The sequence below is a fragment of the Podarcis gaigeae genome (genome assembly GCF_964106915.1).
Source record: "Podarcis gaigeae genome assembly, chromosome: 6".
Classification (NCBI taxonomy): domain Eukaryota; kingdom Metazoa; phylum Chordata; class Lepidosauria; order Squamata; family Lacertidae; genus Podarcis; species Podarcis gaigeae.
This window is the reverse complement of record NC_139682.1, coordinates 58,247,995-58,275,040: the sequence shown is the minus strand read 5'-3', so window position 1 is coordinate 58,275,040 and position 27,046 is coordinate 58,247,995. Positions and strand designations below refer to the sequence as shown.

The 27,046-nt window shown below is 42.7% G+C and overlaps 1 protein-coding gene across 1 annotated transcript in view; it reads left to right on the top strand.

The window, feature by feature from the left end:
- PLPP3 (phospholipid phosphatase 3) overlaps positions 1-27,046 on the top strand; it is a 64,185-nt gene that overhangs the window by 9,130 nt on the left and 28,009 nt on the right. The gene's annotated exons all lie outside the window — the stretch shown is intronic.

The following is a 27,046-nucleotide window of genomic DNA, read 5'->3' as shown; positions in this document are numbered from 1 at the left end:
GTTTGAGTGCTCATGAAACAGACTTTATACTTCTGTCAACCAGCTTAATTCTCTACACATATTGCATTGCCACCTTTGAACCCTGAATGGTGTGCCAATATGGTTGCCACTAGGAGAAAATAAAGTCCTTCTTGTTTTAGAAGCTCTGATGCAGTATGACCTTATATGGGAATGATGACAACTCCCCGATCATCCAGATTTTCCTTTTTTGCTGGAAGGAGAATGGACCACTGAAATACTGGGGAGAATGCTTTAACACCCAGGGTAGTTTATGTTTGCATATTTGAAGGCGATATCATGAAATAATCTTATGTACTTACATGAACTTTTGAGGAAGAGTCCTGCAATGTCACTGTTGTCGAAATTGATCTGGTGAAATGGGATCAGCACCTGAAGGCCTACATTGCAGAGGCACCGCATTTTGCCGTATTTCAAACATGCTTTCATTTCATTCTGTTTTTTAATCCCTTGCATATCTTGCAACTTTCAGCATACCAGAGTTTATACATTCCCACAATGTGTAGGCTCTTTTGCTGGTGGGAAACTAAGCCCCTTAATCAGGCTTCTGTGCATGAGGCTTTTGTTTTGACAGCTGTCAAAAGAAATTCAGAAGGTATAGCTTTCACTTGATTGGTGGATGATTCAACTAGTTACAAGTCTAAGGACTCTAATCAGCAGGAGAAGCATGTGAAATTGCCAGAAGTTGTGATTGCTTTGAAAAAGTAGGCAAGTGATAAAACAGAGAGTTAAGCCACCTTTAGATGGATTTGGCTCACAGTTTTTATGCTCATAGTTAAGGAAGAAAAAAACCCCCTCTAGTGACAACTTGAAATTAAAAAGAAAATCAAACTGGAGTAGATCAAATGAATCAGTCACTTTCTCAGTCTTGAGCCCCATAAAACTCTACTACTTATGTTATCCAATAAGCTTTTTTTAAAGATACTTGTTTGACTGGGTATTAGGCCTGTCAGTGGAAGCTAACCCCAAAAGCCAAACTCAGTCTCCATTTTGAGATTTTTTTTTCAGAGCTAGAGCTGATGGAAATTGTAGTCCAAAATGAATGGACTGCACCAGATTGGCAGGTTGACTCCTTTAGCTCATACCTTGGGCTGGAGTGTAACTATTAGGAATATATATCACTATTATTATGTTCTGATTGTGAATCTGCCTTAGGCATCTTGTCTGATCTTTTGTCAATAAGTTTTATGGACCATTGATATATGACTCAGCCTGAAAATTCTTACTTTACTTGTTCTTGATTTTGCTGGGGAAGTTAATTGATTCAACTTGCAAAATAATGAGCTGTGTGTGTATATTGTATATGATTTCATCACAGAGTGTTTGCTTAGCAAGAGGACTTCCTCAATAAATTATCTTGGGACAATTCGAATTAGCTCTCCTCTGCATTATCAGTGCCTACAGGCAATGTGCTGCTGACAAGGTTTAGCAACATCTGACAAGTGAATCAGTGCATGATTGTGTTATCATTCCGTTAAAAGTTGCATTGTGTTAAAAGGAGTGTTGGTGAAGTAACAGAGTGCTTCTAAAATGATGGAATCAGAACCTATTGGTTAAACGTCAGAAACCTGTGGCTGACATTAGTGGATGATGCAAACCTCTCCCTTTCTTTTCATTACATTCATTCCAGACACCAAAGATCAGACGAGTCTTTTACGTACCTTTTGGCCGAGTTTTAAGAAGCAGCATGGCGCAGCCTGCAAGGAATAACAATTTTGATGAGACTGGAAAGAGGCGGCCGTTTGGATATCATTGCAGAGTGGCCAGTAGAAGCAGGAAGGAAAGGAGTAGGGTAACTCACCCTTTACAATGTTGTATGGAAGGTCCTATATTTTGAAGACTTTGTCAGCTGTAGTCCTGATGAATCCTGGGAAACTAAATGGGTGATGGAATGTTGAGGAGGGCACAGATAGGCAGGGAAATGACAGAGACCCTGGACTGGTGAATTCAGGGACCTCACAAATGAAGTCTATTCTCACCCTGGTGCATTTGACCTGATGCTTGTTTTTAATGAACTAGCCTGCCATGTTAAGTTAGCAGGTCCCTAAAAGGGATAGGTAAGCTAAAATGGTGAGTAGGTGGGCAATTGTTTTGATTCTGAGGGACACTTGCAGCAGTGGGCAGTCAGTTGGAAACTACATGCCAGTGGGCACTGCCTAGCAGTACCCCTCACCACCACATCCTCTCTCTCTCTCTCTCAAACACACATGTCTTTGTATGCCTCGTACACAGATACACACCCTCCCTGCCTCTGTCACACACTTAAGAGACATGTAACCCCACTCTCTCATACACAAACACAACTCGCCCCCCACATATGTGCATTGTAACCCATCCCCAGCTGCATTGGAATTGGTAGAATTTTTAAAATATGTGTGATATTAAGTGGAATATTATAGTCTGACTTGTATTTTGATTTATGTAAACTAATAAAAATTACGCATGAAAAAAAAAAAGAAAGGGCGCTGCAAGTGAAAGAAAATAATTGTCACAGCAATCTTGTGTCACTGATGCAGCTAACCATCACTGATGCAGCTAACCATCGCTGCATTGCTTAGCGTCTAGTTCACACCTGGACAACTTGTGGTCCTTGCCCTAATTACTGGACAAAACAGCAGACCTAGTGCTAGACAAAACAGTGTGTCCTATCCCCTCCCATGCCTCTCTCTTTTGAGAAAAGGGAGTGTAGTTTCAGTCTTTAGTAACATTTTTCAAAGTTTCAAGCACATTTATGCTTATCTACGTTCTCTTGTATTACAGTCTGACACCAGGAATGGAAGGGTGCAAAGTGTTATGACGTCCCTATATTGCAGGGAGTACCAGAATAAATTTTAAAAACCACCCCCAAAACCAACAACTGAGCTTATTGGTACATCTCTAACCTTCCTCTGATAGCACGGAGAATGGGCTCAGTTGTTTTGTCTGCCTTCAAGGATCTCTGCATGCTTTGCTGTGGAACAGGGTGCCCTGGGTTGTGTGAGGAGGGCAGAAAGTAGAAGGCAGTCAAGGTCACAGAGTCTGAGAAACTTGTCTAGAGAGGATCCTGTATTAGTGGTGGTTCAGAGAGATCACCTTCCATTCCTTTCCAAGTTTCCCCTCTAAAATAAATAAATAATACAGACACCTGTCAGTTGGAACTTCAAGAGAAAACAGTGGTTCTTCAGAAGCTAATTTTGTGTTATTTGGTTCAATCAGCTGCCTAGACTGCTGTGCTTCTGTTGATCACCAACTTGAGGTTTTGTGGACAGTGGCTTTAGGAACTCTTGGCCTTGTAATATACTAGTATTTTGACAGATTGCTGCACACACACACCTTTTAGCTACCCACTGCACTATACAACAAGTGAGTGGCAAAACTGTATCCCATGTTTAAATCCCAAAATGTTGTTCTTCTAAACTGGTCCTTAGTGCAATCATGTTGAAAACCTTTTTTCTTTTTTCTTTTTAAAGAAAACCATTGAGTTGCCCAAGGGTCTGATTCTGCCTGTGCTAAAATAGTGTCCAAAGCATGCGAATTAATTCTGTTTCCAGACCTAATGGAGGCAGATTCCGCCTCCTTTTAATGAATTTGGTTAAGCATTTAATTCAAAAAGGGCTGAAAAACGGACAGAACGTGAAGTATGTGTGTGCTCCAGCTCTTTGAAATTTGTTTCAGTCCTGGGGAGGGGAGGCATTCCCCAACCCCCAACCCCCCACCCCAGCCGCAAAAGTTGTTAGCAGAGGTCAGTCCCTGCTGTCCGTAATTTGCACAGAAGCCCGAGCTCGCTGTCTTTCCCACTGTTGCTTTTCAGTGCAGGCATTGTATAAGCCTGGTATCCATGGCAACCGGCCAAGAACTTCAAGCTAAGATCTCCTTAGCAAAAGAGAGTCTGTCGCCATGGTTTTGAGGAAAGCATTGAGAAAAGAATACCATAATCCCAGAAGGTTTTGGTAAACTGGTCATTTGAATGCAGTTAACAGTATTTCTCGCTCAGGCAGCCTCATAGATCCTCAGAGGATAAATGCTTCGTTCCCCAAAAGTCTCCCCCCTCATAAAAGGGGGGGGGGAGAAAGAATTTTAATTGATTACAGATAATTGATGCGACTCACTAAATCACTTGGGAGTAGTCTCACATCAATTATCAGTGGACTTTGTTCCATTGGGGGGGAAAAATCTGTGGATCCAAGCCAAGTATTTGCCAGTTTTACTTGAGGTCCACTGAGGCCTGTGTGGAAATCCTTCTCCTGCATAATCTCACACCCCCAATTATTGGAAAGACATATGAAGACTCTAGCAGAAGATGGCAGGTAGTGGTTAGTTGGTTGGTTACTTAGTTAGTTAGTTTGTGGCAATTAAGCATCTAGAAAAGTTCTAACCCTGCCATACCTTACATCTGTCCAGTTCACTACTTCAGTCATTTCTGCCCATTTGTAGCTCACTTCTCGTACTGGGGCCAGGAATGGTGGAAACCTGGCTGGAGCAATCAGCTATCAGGAGGTAAGGCATAAGAGAGCTCTATCCCCTACTTTCCATTTGAATAGGGTGGACACATGAATGATAGTCATGTCCAATTTGGCCCACTGAAGATTTGGGTTAAAATGCTGCTAAACTCAGAAAATGCACCAAGACTGCAGCCACACTCATTTTTTGCCCTGGTTCAAAGAAAGAGGGAAATTGCTTTTTCCTCTCCTTACATTCTGATTGGCACTAATTTGATCAATGCATGCACACTGAGCAGTAGGGAAAAGAAGACAGACTCATTGCATCTTGGGGAGCTGCTTATCAAAAAACAAGTAAGAGAGAAGGCGAATGGGAAGTTTGGAGGTGGCATAGAGTCTGCTACCTCAAGTACTTCCTATTTTAACAAGACAGACAAACCACAAGCCACAAGTCACCAAAGGTAACTGAGGCACAAACCACTCTGACAACTTGGTGAGCTGAATCTTTTTAGTGCCTGAACTTTCTTCTTTGTTGTGGGTTTGTTTTCTGTTCCTCTTTTACTGAAGTCTATGATGGTCTGAGAAGAACGGTAAGGTAGGACAGAGGTTTAGCTTGGTCCTGCTGGTGGACTTTGTTCTTTGAATCTTGCTCATGGTTCTATGTAGAATCCATCTGCCCTTAGTAAGATTGGATGGTGACACTGGTTTGTTCCCTTATTTTGCCTTTTGACATGGATTTCCTGACAGAATGATTTGGGTGCATCATAATAACTGTCACTTCTTTTCCTGGCACACTTTGTACCACCTGGTGTTTGATTAAGATAGACCAACTAATGCATTCCTTGTAGTTAATGAAAGTGGGGATAAGCAACATGGTGCCCCCCATATGTTTTGGATGACAGCCCCCATAATTCCTGACCATGGGCTATGCTGGCTGGGGCTGATGGGAGTTATTGTCCAACAAAGTCTGAAGGGCACAATATTGACTACCCCTATAGGCACTATTGCTGATGGTGGGAGGCTAAAGTGATAAGTAATCTGAAAGACATGGAAGCCCTGGTTTCACTCTAGGATCCCTAAAGACTGTCTTGTTAGCATTGATCTTATTGAAGGTTTCGCTCTACCATCTATGAGACAACACTTTTCAGATTTTGGAAAAGCCAGTGCTCAATTAAATAAATCTTGTGAAGTTTATAAGTCCAATTTTGTCTCATTATGATGTTTATGCTTCTTCAGTCAAGTAGAGGAAGGGCCCCCAGAGACCAGGTAAATATACACTTTAATGACTGTCTCATGAAAAACTAGAACCAAGGATTGAGGGCCAAATTAGACATCAATAAGATAAAATGCTGTTTTCCTCCTGCACTTACAATTGTCAAAATACGGAACAAAAACTTGTACACCATCTGTGAAGAATGCACATTGCTATATGTCTATTTTGTCACAGGTACACATTACTGTGTAAAACCTTGTGTGCAGTTCTTCCTTCCTACACAGAGCTGGTACCTATTGAGGACAAAAGTCTTGTGTGTGAAGGAGCGCTTGGTTCTGTGTATTTCAAGGCCTTTGTTGAAATGCCATTAAGGGTTAGAGTAGCGTGTGAGCCAGCTTCTGAGAAAGAATACTTGCTCTCACCCTCCTTTCCCTTAAAAGGATAAGTTTTGTGACGTCCTTTTTAGGTTTTTTTTTACTCATTTGGCATGAATCTTTCACAAACACAAACCCATGGAAAAGTCAAATAGAGTTTTGGAGGGAGCCCATTTAAGGGGAGAGAGAAATATCCTCATACGTTTTAAGGTTACAAAGAAGCTTTCTGAAGATTTGGCTATGTCTGTCCTAGGCAATGTATTCCAAAACCCAGCCTTTTCTTTTTCTGGCATCACAGAGCAGACTGCACACCAGCAAGCATCGTCTTCAACTAATTCCCTGGCATGTGCATGATTAGCCTTTAAAGGTGATCAGTCCAAGGGCCAAATTAGGCATTAAATCAGGCTTTGCATTTAACCCACATGGTTGTTGTTTTTTAATGCAGATAATAGCTGGGGGAGAGCTAATAATTATCAGGATAGCAGCCAGTGGGGAAAGGGATTTTTAACTCTTTCATTTCATGCTGCTTCCCCATAGAAAATATTTCATCTGGAGGTACTATTTGCATTGGGAGACACTGTCCCCTTGGTGCCAAGACTTAAATTGCGCCCTCCGTGCAATCCTGATAATTATCACTGCCTGCCACATGTTGCTATTTTGAAGCTTACCTCTTGTTTAAATGAACCACATAATTCCTGTTTATTTGGATCCTGGATTAGGGCCTCTGCAGTTGGTCACAAACCAGTGAGTCTTCACCACTGCAAAATTGGCAGTATGGTGTGGATACCAAGAGCGATTAAAACTGTTGGATGTGACTTGGATTTTTCCCCTTGGCTGCGGTTGTTCCTGATTCTCTGTAATTATTAGAGCAGGGAGATTCAAAAGCACAATTCTTTGCAGTGAGAACTGGTATGTGACATCAATAGGCTTTGCATCAGCTGATAAATTAGTTTCAGTGGGAGTAGGAAATGCTTGGTTCCGATGAACTGATTCAGCGCATCCACTGGGGTGCATAGCTCACATCGCTCCCCCAGTAGTTTTGATAGCAGAGTGGAAGGATTAGGAGATTAGCGTGGCAACGCCCGCCTGCTTGTACTTAGAAGGATCTGTTTATAAACCCACTTTAATGTGCCCTAGCTTAGCTTGGACAATTGTTTACATTTAACCATTAGTAAAAATGATGTTAGTGCTGCTTTTGTTTACAAAACCACCATAGCAGACTCCAGCTATCACCTGTGAATGCTTCTTCCTGATTTTGATCTTCCACTTGTGTCACTGGGACCGAAGTTGTTGTAGTTTTGTTAAAGGGTTCCTAGATAGTTGGATCAATGGTTCAACTTGTTTAAGGGCTTTTCATGTGCAGGAGAGTGACAGTTGCCCTTCCATGTGCAGCCCCACCCAGTAGGAGCAGGTGGCTGGAATGGAAGCAGGCAGAGTTTATGCATGTAGTGTTAGAAGTGTGTACCTGGACTCACACGTGAGCATCCGGCACTCGTGTATGTTCATATACATGCTGTTGTGTATTGTAGAATTTGCTGCCTGCTTAGATTGCAACTTTGCTGTCTGAAGCAGCATTTTAATATATTCTGTCACTCCTATTTCATATAATAAACCAAGCTTTCCTTATTCCTCTGCGTTAGAGCTTCCTGTGGGCATAACAAGCACATGTCATTACTCCAGCAACAGATCCTAAAGCTCTCTCAGTATATGAACATACATGCGTGCTGGCTGCACACATGTGAGTCCAGGTACACACTTGGAAGAGTAATTCAGCAGAGTTCCAAGCTGAATGCATATGTTGAGCTTTTTATTGTTGTTGTTTAGTCGTTTAGTCATGCCCAACTCTTCGTGATCCCATGGACCAGAGCACGCCAGGCACTCCTGTCTTCCACTGCCTCCTGCAGTTTGGTCAAACTCATGCTGGTAGCTTCGAGAACACTGTCCAACCATCTCATCCTCTGTCGTCCCCTTCTCCTTGTGCCCTCCATCTTTCCCAACATCAGGGTCTTTTCCAGGGAGTCTTCTCTTCTCATGAGGTGGCCAAAGTATTGGAGCCTCAGCTTCATGATCTGTCCTTCCAGTGAGCACTCAGGGCTGATTTCCTTAAGAATGGATACGTTTGATCTTCTTGCAGTCCATGGGACTCTCAAGAGTCTCCTCCAGCAACATAATTCAAAAGCATCAATTCTTTGGCAATCAGCCTTCTTTATGGTCCATCTCTCACTTCCATACACCACTACTGGAAAAACCATAGCTTTAACTATACGGACCTTTGTCGGCAAGGTGATGTCTCTGCTAGTTGACCTTAATTAATCCTCATATTTAGTTTCCTATAAAAGATGACATTTCACGTTTGTGACCATTTCTTGGCCTGCACTCACTCTGTGATAGTCAAACCCAGTAATGCAAAAGACCATTTAGAAATGACAACTTAATAACTCATGGGAAATTTGAACTGTGTGTTGTTTGGATTTCAAACCCTAAAGCATGTATTTATCAGGTTTGCAAGAAATGATAAGGACTTGAAAATTAATTCAGGGGAAAAAAGCAAACGACTTCAGCACAAAGACCTTGGGCCAAACACATGGTTGCTACCCAACATGGCATCTTTAAAGAAACAAAACAAACTATTTCCATCTTTATGTTGCATCTTCAACAGATGCTGCTAGAGGCTGGTTACCTCTTATCATTTAACCTGGGGTGAAAATGCCTTTAGATCTCTGGTAGTAATTAAGGATAAAAGTTTTTGAAGTCGTTCTGTAATATTGTCTCTTTCTTCCTACTCTGTTAATTTTTCTGTTCTCCCTGCCTGCACACCCTGTCCCCCGCCTCTCACCGGAAAGAGTTCCTTAATAGTAAATATACTCCGGCATTGAAGTTTGGAAAGCTATTATGGGAACCATAGACCTGCTAGCAGACTCTCCAGCTGCCAAGGCCTGTGAGTATTATACTGTACTGCAGGGTTCAGTCACAGGATATGCTGAATTGGAAAGAGGTGGCAAACAAAGAAGCTTTTCAGTGGCAAAGTTGAGGTTTGGCTTTGCTCAAGAGCAGTTTTGGGTCGAAGAGGCATCCGGAGCTCTGGGAGAGGAGCAGAAATATATTGGATAGATGCAATGAAGTAGTACTCAGAACAGCATGGTTTTGTTTGAAAGCTTATAGAATCAGCTTTAGGGAGTTTTCTCTCTATTCTTTTTACAGTTTAGCTTCTCTCTTCTCTGCTTTTTGGTGCAGATCCTTCCTTCTTCCAAACACATGCTAGTTTTCTATTAAAAAAATGTTGACTCATTGCATTCTGGGCACATTTCAGCAAACGTTAGACACGATTAACTTACACAGAAATAGTTGGCTTTAGGTTACTCTTGACTGAGTCCCATTCTGTTGATTGCAGAGGGACAGGCTAAGGTCTGCTGCATCATGGCAAATGCATTTGCCATTCTTTTCAATCTGAACCCAGTTAGCAGAACTTGGAAGCATGGTGAATGTAAGCAGGGAGGGAAAAGTTTAATTGTGTTGGGGAGGAGCAAGTAACTAAATTGCAATAGATTATGGGGGGAAAGCCCCACTCTGTTTTGATTTTTTGTTTGGGTAGGGATGGGGAAACTATTGCCCTCTAGATGTTATTGGACTCTCATCCCCAGCTAACGTGGCCAGTGGTTGGGTTAATAGCAGTTGTGTCCAGCAACATAAATTCCTCATCCCTGATTTGGGTATACAGTAGTTATATTCTTCTAAAGTTCTGTACGCATGGCAAAATGGTTTGTAGAGCATGCATCATAACATATATCTGATCTACTGTATCTGGTACCCTCCAGACGTTTGGGACTGGCTGAGGCTGATGGTACTTACAGTGCAAAACATTTGAAGGACACCAGATAAGCAAAATCTGCCAGAAATTCATAATATGGCACTTGGCATTACATGAGCTTAACAATATTACTTGTAGAGATTAGCAAGACTACAATTTAGAGAAAACTGCAAGCTATCAAAAAAAGAAAAGGGGGAAAAAAGCCAGCAATAAAATTCCAGGCTCATATTTCCCTATTTCTTCCTAGTTTATTTTAGCAAATCTTAATGGTGAACAAAACCCTTTTAAGACTGGTTAAGACTTGCTTCTTTTTAAGCACGCGGAAATGTTCATTTAAATCAAAAGAGAAAAGACGGAAGGGTGTATTGCTCTGAAGGTGTTATGAGGTCAACAAACCATGCAGTGCAAGCTGTTTCTGCGATTTTAATTTATTTTAGAATGTGCAGCTTAAACTGCCCTCCTCCTGGAGCATCTGAGGAATGAAATGAACAAACATACAGATATTAAGTGTTATCTTTGGCAGAAATTTTCGAGCTCTGTAAAGATTTGTTCTTTGTTCAGTCTGAACTCTTCTGAAGGTATTTATATTTATTCACAATTCTATGTAGTGTTCTGAGTTAGACAGGGGCCAGGCATATGTGATCCCAACCATCTTGCCAAGACTCTTAGAACTGTAGAGTTGGAAGGGGTCCTGAGGGTCATCTAGTCCCCCCCCAGCAGTGCAAAAATCCTGCCCACATTTTCACAGATGTTTCACCTGAACAGGACACTGAATTAACATGTTTACTAGAAACCCAGGACTGCACTGCTGTTCACCCTCTGGGACCTCATCATATATTTCACTCTAGCTTTAGCTGCAACTAGGACAGGAGTCACCCCTGTGGCACCTATGGGTGCAGGGCACCCGCAGAGGCCTTCCAGGACACGGTCCCCACGCTCTGCTGAATTAGGTTAAAAAGAAGCATTGTACTGTAACCACTAGAATGGATAGCAGTGTGTGCGTGCATGCATGTAGGGCCCATGACAGCTTCTCCAGTTTGCACATGGGCTCTAAAAGACTGCTGACCCCTACACTAGGATAAAAGCTGTTAAGTGATGTTACATTGTTTGGAAGTCCCCTGTTGAGCAACTGCCTTTTCCCCCTTTTCTTTTTCTTCTTGCTGCTGGATAGATGCTGACAGGTTGCACAATTTCACTTAGTCATGTGGATTTTGAGTCCACTGGATAAAGGAAAAACGAACTCGATATGAATTTCTGTTCTGTCTTAATGTTGGAAAAGCAGTTAGAAATGAATCATAGAATTGTAGGGTCGGGTCCTGAGAGTCATCTATTCCAGCCCCCAGCAATGCAGGAAGCTGATGCCCTCTGCACTTTTTAGAATCTTGTTTGTATCAGGAGATGGCCTAGCTCCCCTCACTCCTTATTTTCAGCTTCTGTTGACGCTAAAGACGGGGAAAGGAACCTTTCTCAGACTCAGGGCTGCATTTCCCTAGTGTGGAGCTTTCCAGGGGTCACGTACCAGTGGTGCGTGGATCCAGAGGCAGCAAAAGTGGGTGGAGCAACAGATGTGGCTCATCTTTGTACAATGTTCAGCCACAAACGTCAGAGGTTTCAGAACATGCCACCACATACCTCTCCGTCCACCCATTCCAGGCAGGCAAAAGCGCTCAAGGATGGAACAGAGCAAGACCGGCGAATGGTACAGCCTGGGGAGGCAGCATGGCTTAGTCTGATTAAAGGTAAAGGTAAAGAGACCCCTGACCATTAGGTCCAGTCATGGCCGACTCTAGGGTTGCGGCGCTCATCTCACTTTATTGGCCAAGGGAGCCGGCGTACAGCTTCCGGGTCATGTGGCCAGCATGACTAAGCTGCGTCTGGCAAACCAGAGCAGCGCACGGAAACACCGTTTACCTTCCCGCCAGTGGTACCTATTTATCTGCTTGCACTATTTATCTACTTGGCAAAACCAGGGACCGAGCAATGGGAGCTCACCTCGTCATGGGGTTCTGAACCGCCGACCGTCTAATCGGCAAGTACTAGGCTCTGTGGTTTAACCCACAGCGCCACCCGCATCCCTTAGTCTGTTTAGAGAGGCTTAAAGGCCACATTCAGCCCCCTGGCCTGAGGTTCTCCACCCTGTTCTAAAGATCATTTAGATCCTCAAAATATTGGACTATAGTTTAGCACTATGACCAAGCCAGAGTGTCAGATGTGAAAGACTATAAGTTTTTAATGTTTTACTGAGTGTCTTTGGTCAGGATAGTCATTCTTATCCTCTACTAGAAACAAGTTCATAAGACAAGAAGACTATAACAAATCACAAACAGAATAAAAACGACAAGTTCCTTGACTATTTTAACAATTATCTGTTTTATATAAAAAAAAGAGTAGTGCCCTCCATACAAGTGGTTTGCCCTGCTATATACATAGGCACTCTTTCTTTGTTTCCTTGACTGCAGAACATCTGCAAGATTGTTTGAATTGTTTGCTTAATGTTAGGGCTAGCAAACATTCTAACCTGTGCTGAGCTTCCACTGATCTGTCTAATGACATCCCCTCCAACTCCACTGGGAGTCCAAGGTCCTGTCTATAGCAACACTAATCTGTAGGGAGATACATGTTATCACGCGTCCATTCTCTTGCTCCCTATCTCCCATGGTATTTTTGTTTACAGGCTTCAAGAATAGTCTGCCTCTCTTAGCTCCGAGGCTGGGCCAATTCCAAGATAGCAGTGGAGCTATTCACAAACCAGGCTGATTGGAGTACTGCGGAAAGACAATGGCAGTGTGACCTGTCAGCACGCAGTTCTCATGACTTACAGCTCACAAGCCAGATAACAGATTTCCTTGCTGTATTTCTCTTTCATCATTGGGTTGATGATCCCTGTTGAAGTGGTTGGTAAATGCAGCATATGGATTGATACGGGTTATCAGAAGAATGCATTTGATGTAGGTCAGCTGCAGAAATACTATACACTTGTTCAGAGAGCATCAGCTCTGATAAGGAAGAAGATCCTTTGACTTCCCCCTAGGTGGAAACTCTCCTAGAAAATGCACAATTCAGACAGCATAAAAAATAATGGACAGATTTGTGCAGGGTTGCCTTTAGCTTTGAACTTTATACTTTCCCACTCAAATATTTCAAGGATTCATATATTGTGTATTATGAAGATGGAAAGATCAGAGCAGAATCCTTTGTTTCAGATTTCTGCCATCGATAACAGCTACATTCACTGTTGTACATATTTTTCTAGGCCTTCAACAGAGTGTATATATAGTAGATATGCTACGTTATTAATAAAATGCTGTATGAGTCTTGGGTCACGCAGCCTCATTACATCCCTCTAAAGAAAGGCATTTATATTCCTGTTTTGCCAATGGGATGTTAAAACTCACTTTTAGGGACTTTCCCAAGCCACATTCCCCCTTTACTTCTTTTTGCATGTACAGAGAGAAGTTCAGTGTGTACACGTAAAAATGTAAAACCTGTGTGCATCAGAAAGGCATTTACAAAGATATGTCTCATGCATGGGGAGTTGCTTTATGATTTAAAGAATATTTTGCATTTCCACCCCCATCATTCAGCCCAGACACTGAGGTCCAGCTCCGAGGGTGGTTCCCTCATTGCAAGAAGTGAGGTAACAGGGAACCAGGCAGAGGGCCTTCTTGGTAGTGGTGCCCACCCTGTGGAACACCCTCCTGTCAGATGTGAAGAAAATAAACAACAATCTGACTTTTAGAAGACATCTGAAAGCAGCCATGTTTAGGGAAGTTTTTGATGTTTTATGTGTTTTTAAAATTCTGTTGAGAGCCGCCTAGAGTGGCTGGGGCAACCTGGTCAGATGGGCGACATATAAAATTATCATCATCATCATTAAACTGTGATTTTTATAATCTGCTATGGAGCCACTCTGTGAAAGGCAGGCTATAAGTACAAATAAATAAGTAAAACAAGTGCATCTTTTGGGGACCCATAATTAGCCAATGCTTCCCCATATGTACACACTGAATTTACTTGGGGTTCTTGAGTGGTCTACCATCCAGGCATTGGATGAGACCTAGATCTTCTTAGCTTTAGCAAGGTGGCTGCATAATATGCCCTTAGTTCATACTTTCTCTCAGTAGAAATCTATGCTTGTTATTATGTAATGGTGCAAAAGAGTCTTGTGTTTGTGATCAGAGATTTGAACCTAGCTTTAAATATAGCACTCCCTCCACTTTCGATAATAGGGAAGAACATGTTCATCACATCAGCATTTAACTGTTCTTAAATCTGGGATTTCCAAGGGATTTGTCAAGTATATTCTTCAGAGGGTCCTGGGTTTCAGCTCTTGCCCATTCTGCCAACCAGCCCCTCACTAGTGTCTGTGTCCCCTTCCCACACCACCCACAGGGCTTTATCAGTGTTCGTTTTGTGATCCACCAACTATCGGCTGATTCCTGGTGCTTCAGAACAGCTTGCAGCTGCAGTATCCTCCAATATCACTGTTCTGCCTCTGAGGCTTGTATGTCCTGCTTTGGCATTGCAAAGCATATTTTCCCCAGTGTCGGAAATTCATAGCTCCATAATGAATTAATTCCCACAGTATCCCACATGTCACAATTTGCCTGAAGCCTCAAACTGAAAACCGTTCTGGGGATGGGGGAGACCATCTGTCTTCTCAGTGGGGGAGGTGGCAATTAACACTGGGAAATGGAGGATGAATTAAAGAAACAATTGGATTAACAAACACACAACTTTGGTTTGGGAAGGGGGGAAATATTGTTTGAACTTGTGAGAAAACAAAGCCAAGTAGAGAATAATACAACTTCCTGTGTTCTTGAAGTCTATGTGGTTGAGCCTGGAAGCATAGGGTTTCAATATGGTATTTCATTGAAGTGGTCACTAACTTAGATAACTTAAAAAATGGATTACACAAAACCAGAGAAGATAGGCCTATCAATGGCTGTTGGTCATGTTCAGAGGGAGTGTGCCATTGAATACAGCTGGTGGAGGATAAAAGCCAGGAAGGGCTATTGCACACCAACATAAGAAACTGCATTATACCACTGGATCATCCAGCTCAGTCTTGTGTACACTGGCAGCAGATTTCCAGGGTTTCAGGCAGGGATCTTCTCCCAGTCCTAACTGGAGATGCCAGTGACTGAACCTTCTGGGACCTTTTGTAGGCTAATAAGATGGTCTACCCCTGAGCTAGGACTCTTCTCATTTCTTTGCCATCATGTCTGGTTTAGTGGCTTTTCCAGACCCATTTGGAAACCAGGGTGCTTGGTTAGACAGATCTTTAGTCGGATCTAGTAGGGCTTTTCTTATGTTCTTAGTCTGTAGAGAACAAATGTAGCAATTGTCATCCTTCCGATTAGTCATTTCATTGGGATTTACCATAGATTGATCATATCCAAAGATATATCACACTGAAGCAAAAAAAATTGCTTACTCGGGTGTCTCAAAATCTCAGATGGTGTAGTATGTATCCCTGTGGAGCACCAGGAATATATATATATATATATATATATATATATATATATATATATATGCTTTCGTAGATTTTCACGGGTACAGGAATGCAGGTTTTGGTGTCCTCGGGTGTCTTCCCGTGTAAAAGTTGGGGTGTCTAGGCGACGTTTCGACGAGGTCTCACTCGTCATCTTCAGGCTGGTGCTTTCGGCTTCTTGTTACTGGAACAGAGCGGGATCTCAATGTTTGAGTTCCTATAAATACTGTAGAGGGGGTGTGGTGTCTAGCCTCCAATGTTCTGGGCAGAGAGGAAGTTCCCAGGCTAGTGTGCCTTTTCTTCTTTTGTTCCTTAATTACTTGAGAGATACCTTGAGTGATTTCTTGAGTGATATCCTGAGTACCACTTAGGTGGGTCATTAGGTGTGGATTAGTTGCTAAAGTCTTTGTGTCTTGACCTCTTGAACTTTGTGAAGAGTTTTCCTGAGAAGATGGCTGTATTGCACTTAGTTGTGCTTTGGCTTGGCTTCGTGTATAGGGGCGAGCTGTGGTTTTGTGGCTTGTGTCAGCCAGATCTGTGTAGGGATTGCAGGGGGGTGCAGCATCCGGAGGTGCCACCATGGATTGGCTACACCATCCAGTAGCCAATCCATGGTGGCACCTCCGGATGCTGCACCCCCCTGCAATCCCTACACAGATCTGGCTGACACAAGCCACAAAACCACAGCTCGCCCCTATACACGAAGCCAAGCCAAAGCACAACTAAGTGCAATACAGCCATCTTCTCAGGAAAACTCTTCACAAAGTTCAAGAGGTCAAGACACAAAGACTTTAGCAACTAATCCACACCTAATGACCCACCTAAGTGGTACTCAGGATATCACTCAAGAAATCACTCAAGGTATCTCTCAAGTAATTAAGGAACAAAAGAAGAAAAGGCACACTAGCCTGGGAACTTCCTCTCTGCCCAGAACATTGGAGGCTAGACACCACACCCCCTCTACAGTATTTATAGGAACTCAAACATTGAGATCCCGCTCTGTTCCAGTAACAAGAAGCCGAAAGCACCAGCCTGAAGATGACGAGTGAGACCTCGTCGAAACGTCGCCTAGACACCCCAACTTTTACACGGGAAGACACCCGAGGACACCAAAACCTGCATATATATATATATATATATATATATATATATATATGCTTTCGTAGATTTTCACGGGTACAGGAATGCAGGTTTTGGTGTCCTCGGGTGTCTTCCCGTGTAAAAGTTGGGGTGTCTAGGCGACGTTTCGACGAGGTCTCACTCGTCATCTTCAGGCTGGTGCTTTCGGCTTCTTGTTACTGGAACAGAGCGGGATCTCAATGTTTGAGTTCCTATAAATACTGTAGAGGGGGTGTGGTGTCTAGCCTCCAATGTTCTGGGCAGAGAGGAAGTTCCCAGGCTAGTGTGCCTTTTCTTCTTTTGTTCCTTAATTACTTGAGAGATACCTTGAGTGATTTCTTGAGTGATATCCTGAGTACCACTTAGGTGGGTCATTAGGTGTGGATTAGTTGCTAAAGTCTTTGTGTCTTGACCTCTTGAACTTTGTGAAGAGTTTTCCTGAGAAGATGGCTGTATTGCACTTAGTTGTGCTTTGGCTTGGCTTCGTGTATAGGGGCGAGCTGTGGTTTTGTGGCTTGTGTCAGCCAGATCTGTGTAGGGATTGCAGGGGGGTGCAGCATCCGGAGGTGCCACCATGGATTGGCTACTGGATGGTGTCAGTAATTCATCTGTGGAGAGGGTCTGGGTTTGGGTCTGGTGTGGTTGATTGGTGTTGGCGTTCTGTGTGCCTCTGGATCTGGTGTCAGTTTTTGTGGGGAGGGCTAATTTCCAGATGTCTGGCAAGCGGGATGTGTCGTCACGCTTGTTCATGTTGTGAGGGTGTTTCTCTATCTCGATGGCTTCCATGATTATTCTCTTGTGGTGATGTTCCGTGTCTATGGAAAGACATAGGCAGCTAGTGAACTTCTGCCAGAGAGAGAGAGAGACCCCTGCTCAGTTTGTGAAGTTTGACAGGCTTAAAAAAAGGGGGGGGGGAAGAGTGACAAAAAGCTCACTTTGGCAGGATTTAAAAAGGGACTAGTTTTCCCAACAGTTAATGCCTTCCTGGATTGCACGGAGAACTAAATATCCATGTGTATATTCTAAAGTAAAGCAACAGTGGCGGACTTTGGTGTCTCGAATATCAGCACTAAAATTCGACACTAAAATTCAGTGTCGTTGTCCCTGCCCCCCTCACCTTCCATTCAATAACTTAGTTGTGGCTCCCCTGCGGTGCTCCTGAGACTCTCTGGAACTTCCCCTAAATCCACCTCTGCAAAACAGCTTTTAAGCTTAGCTAGGGAATGGGGAAGTAGAAATAGATGACAGTGACCTGTCATCCATCCATCCATCTCTTGGTCTGTCAATCTGTTGGTCTGTCTGTCGGTCTCTTTCTCTCTCACACACACATGCACATGTATATCTTAGGATGCTCAGTGTCTTGGATGAGAGGACTGCTGAAGCTTCCAAATCAGCATCAGTTGAACCAATTTATTCAGTGATGCGGAAAACATTCTTTGGTTAAGCTCTTGGGGCTCTTGTTGTAAAGTTATTTACAGTTCTTGCTCTATATCGGATAGGTTTATAATGTTGGCAGTGTTCTAAGGTAGGCCGTGAGAAATTTCAGAATGTTACTGCCTGCGAAAGGGATCACAAACGTACTTTAATGAACCTGGAGAGCTATGAACCCGGAGAGCACCACCCACTTAAGCCGCTCCTTGGGCTCCTCTCAGTGGCATTTGCCCAGTGCCGTGTTCCCAGTTCTGATGATTAGATTTCATCTGAGCGCTTCTCCCTTTTCATGTCTATTTTGACAAAGGGAGTTGTTGAGTGAAAACCATTTCCATGAAAAACCTGCGATTTTGAGGCAAACATACCAGCCTACTCTCATGGCAGTACCATGGTGAAGGGGAATAACGTTATTTGGCACCAAGCCCTGAAGGAGGAAAAAAGTGCAGAGAACAGGGGTGCCTTTGTCGAAAACCTACCGCAATAAAGTGCAAAAGTGGGGGGTGGAAGGAATGAAAGTGAGAAAAAGAGGCTGCTATTCCCTTAGGTTTCTTTAACCTTTTTTCTCCAATTTATTCACACATTGCCTGACAGCAGGGCACTGCATTGTTACAAGAGCTCTGAAAAGGGAAGCTGGGACTTCTCCATTTTTATTTGTGAACGAACACTATACACATTGTGCCCCAAGAGAACAAATGAACTGTAGCTCTGCTACTGCCTGCTCCACTGAGGATTTATTAATAGGGTCCAGATTGGAACTGCATCTCTGAAAAGCACATACAAGGAATAGCAAGAAATAGTTACTGGAGACTCCGCGAAGCCTTTATTTGGTGACAATTCAAGGCTTGTAAACGTTTCCCTGCCCTGGCTTACAAGTACGACAACAGGATGGGATGAGCCTGCCTTAAGAAGTGTTACCTTAGAGACTCAGACATGGAAACCCAACAGACAAGAGACTGGCTTTCCACCTAATTGCTTTCAGGCGACTTCTACTCTTCTCAAGATGTGAACCATGAGGAAACATTCTTCAATATTCTGTTATCTTTGTGGGGAGGGCAGCTTAGGGAAAGTCTTTGGAAGCTCTAGGAGTTTGCAAGGCATAAAAAGTTACTGTTGTGAGTTGGGAAAAGGATTAGGGTTAGCATTTTGTAAAAATAAAAATAAAAAAAATGTGCAGCTTCTGTTCCTAAGCCCCAAAATGAAATAGCCTGTCTAAGAGGAAATGATCTTTTAAGCATCTTTTGTCTTGATCCAAGAAGCAGATGCATGTGTACATAGCAGAAAAACTCATGTGCATTTTAGGTATGGATTCAGGTGTCATTTGGATGTTCATCTGAGTCCCCTGAGTTGGCAAGATGCATCTTTTGTTGCTATGGGGATGTACAGTGCACACAACTAACCACAGCTGCTAGTTGTTCTTCCTGAGAGCTGGATTGGGGTTTCCTATTTGGATTCTTAGGGTTAAGACTTTGTCAGAAGCTAATGAAAAAGCAAGTGACTCCTGGGTGGTAGTGGAATCTGGGCAGGTGTGGGGGAAACAACATTTCATTGGGGGTAGCCAGCATGGTGCCCTTTATATCTTGTTGGACTGCAACTTCCATCATCTCTCCTGGTTGGCCATGCTGGCTGGGTTGATGGGAGTTGCCCATTGGCTTCCCCAGTTTACCTGAACAAGTTTCGAACTATTCATAGCTAACATGGAGAGCAGTGAAAAATTGTGGCTTTACTGGTAGGATAATTACAAAATCAAGAAAGAAATCCCCTCGCCTTAGAATGGAAATAAATGTAGGATCCTTCATGCTTCTCTTTTTAAAAAGGAGCCTGGATTTAACATGCCCAGCCATATTGCTGTCTTGGACCCATCACAATTTCTCGTACCCCATCTGTTCTAGTGTATGAAGACACACACACTTTCTTTCTCTCTCTTAATATATAAGCACCACAATTTTCTTAGAATGTCAAGAATTGAAACTGTAGCGTGCATGTTAATAAAAAGTGCATAAATAGGGACTTAATGTCCTATCATGAGAACATTTCACTTACTCAGTAGTCCACTTTGCTTGCCCAAACAGAACAGCCCCCCCCCCAAAAAAAAACAGTAGAAAGGAAAACCATAAGAATAAGTTGATTTTGTTAACACCATAGAGCAAATAAGGCTCAGGTACTCCCAAGGTCCTTATTCTTGTTGCAAATTATACGTCACTCAAACATCTGCAGTGAGTACTTGGAGTGAAAAAATCTGGAATGTTGCTTAAGCCAACCAAAATAATATTTTTGTAACAAAAGACCATTGGTTCAGATTTCTGCTAGATACCCCTGATCAGAGCTGAGACACTCATTTTAAATTCCTAGGCTGCAGCATCATATTTTAAGAGCCAAATCTGCAAAAATATCAAACTGTGAAGGTACCAATGGTAAGTTTATTGTGATGGTTTTAGGAGCCCAGACAGTCAACCAACTAAGACTTTTTCAGCCTTAGCTGTACTCAGTGCAATAAGTTTGGTAGCTATTTTCTCATGACACACACCAGTTGCTGATGTATGTGAATTCATAAAGGCCAGTGTAGTTTTCCACAGAACCTGTTCGTTTCATAGAAGGTTATGGATAGTGCTAATTTTCTAGAAAAAGAGGTGCCGGAACTCACTATGAATGCCTCCCTCGTTCTCTTAGAATGGCAGGTGCCCACCTGAGAGGTGCCAGAACTGAGTTCTGTTGAGTTCTAGCTCAACTCTAGGGTGAATGGTCAGTACATACTGAGCACTGGTTAGAATCTAGCATGAAGTGCTGCTGAGTTGCAGGAAAATTGCATGGTGATAATCACCTTTATTAACAGTGATGGTTCACAAAATACAGTAGTAGACAACACATAGATATATTGGCTTTGGTAAGCCAGTAGCCACATGTAGTGTGATAAAAATCCATTGTGTCAATTTAGTCCACAATGGATAGCACTGAATCTCTTGATGCATTGTAATTCAATGGTTTTACATTGCCAGCTTCCCTTTGAAGTTCCTTTGTTCACAGATAGACAACATAAGGTCAGTCACGGAGTTGCCAGTGCCAAGTTGTCTGTTCTTTTATTAGTGGCCACTGTTAATAGGGTACTTATTTCCATCTGTACTTCTCTGACTTTCATTTCCTTTTAACCTCACGATTTACAGTATTTTGGTCCCTTCCATCTCCACAGTTCTATGATTTTATACCAAGGTGTGACAAAATTGTTCCCTGCTTTACTAAACATGTACACACAATGCCCCCCCCCCAAGAATTTCTGCTTGATTCCAATCTTGTCTATATGCAGAGTTGAGCACAGTACAGAATGGTTTCAGAGGTCTGTTCCCTTGGCTTCTCAACCCAAATTGACAGCATTACCGTGGGTATGTTTGCACGAGCAAGAACTCTGGGTGATTTTAACCACCAACTTTGCATACCGCTCAACTTTGCAGAGCACTCAATCCTTGTTTTAAATGATGAGTTGTACTCACATCTGCCCTACTGTACAATCAGTTGCCTCATGGTAAAAACAGAGATAATGCAATAGTATTTTTTCCTCAGTAGAATACTATTTCTTCTGTTTAACTCATTGTCTTCCATTTGTAAAACAAAGCAATGTATTAATTATATGCTGGGCACATCTACCCCAACTCTGCCCTGGGGTCACTCAGAGGGTGTGTAAATATTGGACCCCTCTCCACCAAATGGGTCAGTTTAGGATACAAGCCCTGCTTTCCCCAGAAATGGCATTAAGATTGCTCCCTTAGTTAACAACGCTTAGAGGCCTCACAACAGAGTGGTAGCAGTTACTGAAAATTAGCTGAGGTGGTTTTGCTGGGCTGTATTTCTTTCCGTCTTAATATGTCTACAAGGGGCTGAAGAGGCTGGTTCTTCAATGCTTCATTCCAAAACAAAAAGAAGAAACTTGAAAGTGGGAGAGGCAACTGTGTTTAATTTAGTGCAAAGGTGAAACTTCAGCTGGGAAGATCAGAGCTGCCTGTTTGGGTCACCACAGTAACATATCCCACATGACTTTATCAATGGGTGGCCAATGAAAGCTTATCCTGTCTTATATCCTCCACGCTCCCCAAATCTGCCCAACTCTTAGGTTTTCAAAGGTTCAATGTTTCAAAGCATTGAATTCAGCACAAGAGGCTTTTGATTTTCAATCAATTGCAAGCTGCTCAGTCAATGCCCCCCCCCCCACCTTTTAAATCACCTCCTGTGTCTCTGAGGTTGTTAGGTTTCCTAGGAGGTAAAGAAAAATTAATTGATTGTTGAGGAAGATGTTAATAAAACAACGTTGCTTCTTTTACATTTAACGTTCAAAGCCTGCCAAGTTCCAGCCCAGCTGCAGTAGCCCTTATTAAAATGTAAAGCAGAATGCAATGTCAGCTCTCCACTGAAGCAGCTTTGCATAGGACACCAGCCGCGAGGAGTCAGAAAGTCATTTTGACTTCCTCCAAAGAAAAGCGGCATCCTTTTCCTTTTCCTTCCCTTCCTCCTCCAGTGTATGTTGCAGCAAAAGCAGTTCCTACAGGGCCTAGCTGAACTCCTTAGTGCCCACAACCTGTGTAGTCCAGCTACTTATTAATTGATTCCATTGGAAATGCTTCTAAACCAGCGTTCACCAACTTGGTGATCTCCAGATATTTTGGACTGCAGCTATTTTGGACAGCATATCTGTACCTGCTAGAGCTGACAAGAGTGTGCGGAGCACATCTGGAGGACATCAGGTTGGTGAAGACTGCTTCAGACTGCCCTTCATCCACATAAAGAGAAATAAAACACTCAACTCCCATATAATGCAATTAAGGATGAAACAGCATCATTGTCTTTTATATAATGAGTGAGTTTTTAAAAAGCAAGAGGAACAGGCAGGATGCTCCTCAGTTTTCAGGCTTTGGAGTTTCAAACATCTGGGCAAATAAGTTTTGACCTGGCACTGAAGCGAAAAGTCATTTCTATCATTTGTTTGTTTACTTACTTTGTTGCAAATGTAATTTTAAAGTTACAGGTTAAAGCAAATCTGGATACGTCATTCAAGTACTAAAGAAGAGTCAGATAGTTAAAAACAGCCAAATGGAGCAGGTGTTGTTGTTGTTGTTTAGTCATTTAGTCGTGTCCAACTCTTCGTGACCCCATGGACCAGAGCACGCCAGGCACTCCTGTCTTCCACTGCCTCCCGCAGTTTGGTCAGACTCATGCTTGTAGCTTCGAGAACACTGTCCAACCATCTTGTCCTCTGTCATCCCCTTCTCCTTGTGCCCTTCATCTTTCCCAGCACCAGGGTCTTTTTCAGGGAGTGTTCTCTTCTCATGAGGTGGCCAAAATATTGGAGCCTCAGCTTCACGATCTGTCCTTCCAGTGAACACTTAGGGCTGATTTCCTTAAGAATGGATACGTTTGATCTTCTTGCAGTTCATGGGACTCTCAAGAGTCTCCTCCAGCACCATAATTCAAAAGCATCAATTCTTCAGCGATCAGCCTTCTTTATGGTCCAGCTCTCTGGAGCAGGTACCACTTCCTTTAACACTGCCTTACTATAACAGGAAAGCCTTCCTACAACCCTTATTCAAGCTGCTGAATCTGGCTCTCCAACGGCATGCTTTAGTAAGGACACTTTAGAAACACAGAAAGAGGCCAAACTGGAATTGGAGTTACAAGAGTGAATGAAATCATGGGTTTATCAATTGTGGCTATATAGGAGCTTTTTGTCCCAAGGCATTTATCCACTGAATACCCAGAGGATGTCCTGAACTTCATCTGGTTGGCCACTGTGGCAAGCAAGATACCGGACAGGGTGACTCTGGTCTGGTTCATGGGGCTGCTGTTTTGACTTTTGCATGTAAAAGGTCCAGAGTTATCCCAGGTTCCTTGTGCCATTACAGAGGCAAAGGGATACACTGGGAAACTAAGCAAGCATCTCTTCTTAGCTGTATCTTTCATGGAGGAGAAAGGCTGGGAATTATAGGATCCTAAAAGCTCTCCAGCTCTCCACAGTTGTTAGAAGAGAGGTGTGGCATGGCTGCTCATCCCATGCCCACCACCCACGTTAGCTGAGCTTGTCTGTGAGGATCCTGCAGGGCTGTAAATCACAAGGGGGTCTTTCAGGTATAAAGCAGGCAGGCACCCCACACTGGTTATGCACCCCAACACTTGAATCTCACCAAACAATTACAAATGTGTGGAGAATAATGCCCAGAACCGGCCTAAAGAGATTAGGTCTCAGAGATAAGCTTCTGAAATGGCTACAGCTGAAAAATCCAGGGTCACATTTCCCCCAAACTCAGATTACTAAACTTTAGCCCAGAGACTGATATTTCAACCACCAAATCCAGTGGGGAACCAGAATGACCGGGAAATCCATCTTTTCCAATTTGGTTGGAACTTTGTTTTGTTTTTTCCTGTCAAAAACTGACACCATCATTTATACTGAAACACTGTCAAGTCTTGTTGAAGTTTGGTTTCAGCAGTGTTGGCAGTGAGTCTGAGAGAATGATTTTTGCCTGACTAGAACCTGATGTCTCGCTGTACGGCCATAGTAGGTTGTTGCTGGCCTGGGAAACTGATTGAGGTGGGTTATGGTATGAGATGTTGAATGGCCACAGTCTGATCTTACGCTTCATATTTACCATTTTGGTGTAAATGAAATTAAGGCCTGGAGCCTTTCCTGTAAACAGTCATGCAGCTAGAGCTATTTCCATTTTGTTGTTCCTTCCCTCCCCTCCATCCTTGATTTTCATCTGTGGCATTCCCACCCCCTTTAAGATTTCTAGTAGTATCTTTTGTAAACCCCTTTTCAGGGTGGCCATTGGCACCAGCCCATGCTGGAACCTCAGCGCCAACCATTTCCAGAAGATGGGGTTTGTGCCTGAAGTTGTGGGTGGTGACACAATTCATCAAAACAATCTGTGCTCCAAGAGATCTTCCTTGGAAACAAGACTACCTTAGCAAGGGCTCTGACACCACAGTGCTCATTTTGACGGCAATGTGTGCCCTGGCCTGGACGGTGACCTTGGTGAAGCATGGCCTCCAGCCCAGTCCTCAGAGTCTAGGCATGCCGCGGGTTTTGTGAGCAATATCCGTTCGGCTCCTGAGGGTATGTTTATTTTTCTCATATGAAAATAGGGAATCTGAGGTTACTGTTGTGCTGGAAAAATGTCAAGACTCAATTGGCAATATCCCACTAAACCACAAGTTTGCAGGAGAAAAAAACAAAACCCTCACATTTTCAAAACCATGTCTGTATGCTTTTAAAGAAAATATATACAATCTTGGTCAAGTCTTGCTCGTATTATGGTGGTGGCAGTCCTGAAAATAATTGAAATGTGGAAATACTACTCCCATGCTGTTCGGTGAATGAAGGGGGAAACAAATCTTTATTATTTCAGAGTTCACATAATTTATAGGAACACTATTGTCTTTCCTCCTCCTTAACCCGTGTCCCCTATTTCTTTCTTTTTCTTTTTTAAAAAAGCCCGATTTAGCTCTCAGATATGTTTTATTGTTTGAGGGAACATGTGTTTTACAGACTTGTCATATGAAAACAATTAAAAAGAGGAACTGGAGCAATAACAATAAGTCACGTAACCATGGTATGGTTAATCCCCAAAGTTTGACTATTAAACTGCTGCTTCTAGTGGATGTGAAACCAGATCTCATCATGCAGTGTTAGCTTTTTGGCAGCAATTTTTTATTGGGATGCAAAGGAAATTTTTTTTTGTTCTTTTCTTTTTTCTAAAAAGGCTATTCATATCATATATTGTTGGCTCAGAAAACAGATTCTGTATCCAAATTGACTCTGTTCCAACAGGTTTTAGATAGTGGAATGAGGATGGCCTGGATCTGTACAAATATGCTAAATTTTGAGTTGCAAAATCAGAGGTTTGTTGATGCCTCTTAACACATTTATTCACTATTTTATGAATGTGTTGCAAAACACACACTTCTGTGTACAATGAGTCAAGCATTAGACTAGGCTTGTGAAGGCAGCAGTGCATCAGTTCCCTTTATGAAGGTGCCAGTAGTAGAAGATGATCTCACTAACTATGTATGCTGCAATTCAGCAAAAAGGAAAACGTAAAGTTATATTTTAAAATTTGACTTTTTGCATAGGGTCGTTCCACATGCCAATTCATTGTGGACTCAGTGCTGCTTTGTGTAGTGTTCTCATGGCACCTTTAGGAAATCAAAATGCCACCCCTATGCCCCCCCCAATTTTAATTTGCATTTAGTCTTTCAATAGTGTTGTTGTTGTTTAAAAAAAGACTTTTCTACATTAATAGTAAAAGGGAAAAAAATATGGGGCAGCATTCTGATGAGGACAATGTTAAGAGGACACTGTGCAAAACATACATGCACGACAAGCACCAAGACCACAATTAATAAAAGGTAAAGGTACCCCTGCCTGTACGGGCCAGTCGTGTCCAACTCTAGGGTTGTGCGCCCATCTCACTTAAGAGGCCGGGGGCCAGCGCTGTCTGGAGACACTTCTGGGTCACGTGGCTAGCGTGACGAAGCTGCTCTGGCGAGCCGGCACCAGCGCAGCACACGGAAACACCGTTTACCTTCCCGCTATAAAGCTGTACCTATTTATCTACTTGCACTTGGGGGTGCTTTTGAACTGCTAGGTGGGCAGGAGCTGGGACCGAAAGACGGGAGCTCACCCCACCGCGGGGATTTGAACCGCCGACCATACGATCGGCAAGTCCTAGGCACTGAGGTTTTACCCACAGCGCCACCCGCGTCCCCTATTAATCATACAATTAATACTATTTAATTTAATTTAATACTATTAAATACAATTAATAGCTATATGGAAACATATATAGTATTAGGCAGGTAGAAATAATCTCAAATCCTTAATTACCTTTGGTTTTCTTCCAGGTTGAAAATATTTTCAGTGATTGAAATTTAGCTTTGTAAAAAATAATGATGTGGCTTTGAAATTTGTTACAAGTAATTGAACCAAAGAGCACAGTTGGTTTCATCCTGTGTTCCTATTATTGTGCTTTGCCTCTGACCTCTATCTGCTTTAGGAGATTTAGGGTTGTGACATTTTAAACAAGCTGAATCAGAGAATCTTGTGAATTTGACTGATTTTAAATGCATAAGTCTTTTTCTTTTGGGGGAGGGGAGGTGGTAGTTCAGTGTTGAATAACTTTATGCAAACCCCCA